Source organism: Macrobrachium nipponense, chromosome 27 (genome assembly GCF_015104395.2).
Source record: "Macrobrachium nipponense isolate FS-2020 chromosome 27, ASM1510439v2, whole genome shotgun sequence".
Lineage (NCBI taxonomy): Eukaryota > Metazoa > Arthropoda > Malacostraca > Decapoda > Palaemonidae > Macrobrachium > Macrobrachium nipponense.
This window is the reverse complement of record NC_087216.1, coordinates 33,057,894-33,060,399: the sequence shown is the minus strand read 5'-3', so window position 1 is coordinate 33,060,399 and position 2,506 is coordinate 33,057,894.

Below are 2,506 nucleotides of genomic sequence, written 5' to 3'. Positions count from 1 at the left end.
ACTCGTAGATGCGTCTTCCGAGAGAGCCGCTGTGGAAGCGTCAATACGTGATTTGCAGAAGCAATTGCGTGACATGGATCAAGGTAAGGGTGAAGTGTACAGTGACGTGTGCAGTGTCCCCAGTGCAGTGAAGGGGGCATCTGACCGACTCCGCATCGCTCCTAGGCCTAACCTCTTTCAGACTCCCATGCCCAGGGAGGAGGAATGCGAAAGCGCAAAGGGGGATGTAGAGTATCCCCAACGGTCAGGCGTCCCTTCAGCAGATCCTGTAGCTCATCCCAGGCTGCTTTGGATAGCTATAGAAAAAGCATCCTAAGGGAGTGTTTCTCCGATTCAGATTCTTCCTCGCCTAAGCGTGGATGGAGCTCCACTTCCAAGTCGCGCCTTCTGAAAAGAGCCTGGAAGCCTTCAGAAGGAGGCGCTCTAGACTCCAGCCCAGAGCCTTTTCCAGAGTATTCTCCCGCACCAAAGAGAGCAATGAGGTCTCCGGAGTCTTCGCCAGAAGGGATTCGTTCGTCTACCAAGAAGTTCTTGTTGGGCCTTCTAGCGAATCTTTCCTCTTTAGTAGGCTCCCTTTCAACAAGTAGGCGCAAGGAGCCTTCTCGCAGGAAGGACACCTCACTTCCAGTAAAGAGCTCTTTTAGGAGGCCATCTCCTAGTAGGAGGTCGGAGTCTAGTAGGCGCCTTTCTCCGAGAAGACCCCCTTCTCCTCCCAGAGTTTACGGAGACGATTCCTGTTATGCTTCGTCTCATCATGGAAGATTATCTTCTCCACCCAGAAGCTCTGATTCGAGGAAGATTTATGACGCCTCTAGACGCCAAAAGATAGGCTCTAGATCCTCTCCGGTTAGGAGTAGGGAGATGTTTTCCGCACGAGGAAGTAGCGATCACCTCTCTTCAGTCGAACGCTCTCCTAGGAGTAGGATCCCTCTTCAAGCAGAAGAAAGGGGCTAGAGAGTTTACGCTCGTCCCGTAGAGAGAGAGGTGAGCAGTTCTCTCCCTCCAGAGATTATGACGGCTCTCCTAGAAGGCGCCAGCGTACTGTAAGCCGCCAGGATGATGGAGGTCATTTGCCTTCTCCAAGACCTGTTGCTCCGGATAGGCTCTCCTCAAGGCAGTCGTCAAGAGCCTGGAAAGAGCCTGATCCGGGGTTTCGTGCCCCCCGACTGGGAGTCTCTCAAGAGTAGGCTCAAGCGCCTCTCCTCACAGGCGACAAGAGCCTGGAAAGAGCCTGACCATGGATTCGCGCCCTACTCCTGGAAGAGGATCAAGAGTAGGCGCAAACGCCTCTCCTCGCAGGCACCAAGAGCCTGAAAGGAGCCTGATCATAGCTTCGCGCCCTACTCCTGGAAGACGCTCAAGAGTAGGCGCAAGCGCCTCTCCTCATAGGCGCCAAGAACCTGAAAAGAGCCTAGGCCTGGAATCACGCCCTACTCCTGGTAGACGCTCAAGAGTAGGCGCAAGCGCCTCTCCTCATAGGCGCCAAGAACCTGAAAAGAGCCTAGGCCTGGAATCGCGCCCTACTCCTGGTAGACGCTCAAGAGTGGGCGCAAGCGCCTTGCGAGCAGGCGCCAAGAGCCTGGAAAGGTAGGCTCTAGAGCCTCTCCGCTCAGGTATCAAGAACCTGTAGAGTGGCAGGAATCGAAGGATTCTCATTACCCGAGGACAGGGAGTAAACATATCCTGGGGAATGAACTTGCTTCTTCCTCTTGTTTGCACTCGAAGGAAAAGAGTCTCATACCTTCTAGGACTTCTTCACCTAAGAAGTCTCATTCTCCGAACGTGACCTTGGAGGAAGTCTCTGAAGAGGAAGAACCTAAAGAGGTAGGAGTCTCGGATTATAAGAGGCTTTCTTCACTTCTGCTTCAGGAGTCTGGGGACTCGCTTAGCTCGGCTGATCCTCCTTCTCCAGGTTCTCTTCTTTCGAGCACGAAACTGGCAAAGCCCCCTCTTTTGTCAAGATGCGACCTACGCTTTCAATGAAGAAGGCAATAAAGAGTCTAGAGAACTGACTCCTTGTTAAGAAGGAGGCAGGTAAGACAGTCTTCATGTGCCCTCCGTCTAGGCTGGCAGGTAAGCCGGGTGTCTGGTACGACACGAAAGAGCCGATGGGGTTAGGCCTCCCTTTTTCGGCAGACGCTGATTTTTCAGCATTAGTGGACTCCTCAAGAAGGCGCTCCTTACTTTCAGCGAAAGCGTCGTGGGGAATGTGAGAAATGGATCATTTGCTCAAGGGTCTGTTTCGCACATTAGAAGTCTTCAACTTCATGGATTGGGCCTTAGGAGCCCTAGCAAAAAGAGCTCAGGATCCTGAGTTCGTGACAATGAAGTATTGGCCAGTGTCCTTTTGTGCCTGGACAAGGCTGTCATGGATGGATCCACAGAAGTTGCCTCTCTCTTTGGATCAGGAGTGCTCAAGAAGAGGTACGTCTACAGCTCGTTCTTAGCCAAGTCAGTGTCACCTTTGCAGAGAGCCTCTTTACTTTTTTCCCCGCTCAGGATACCT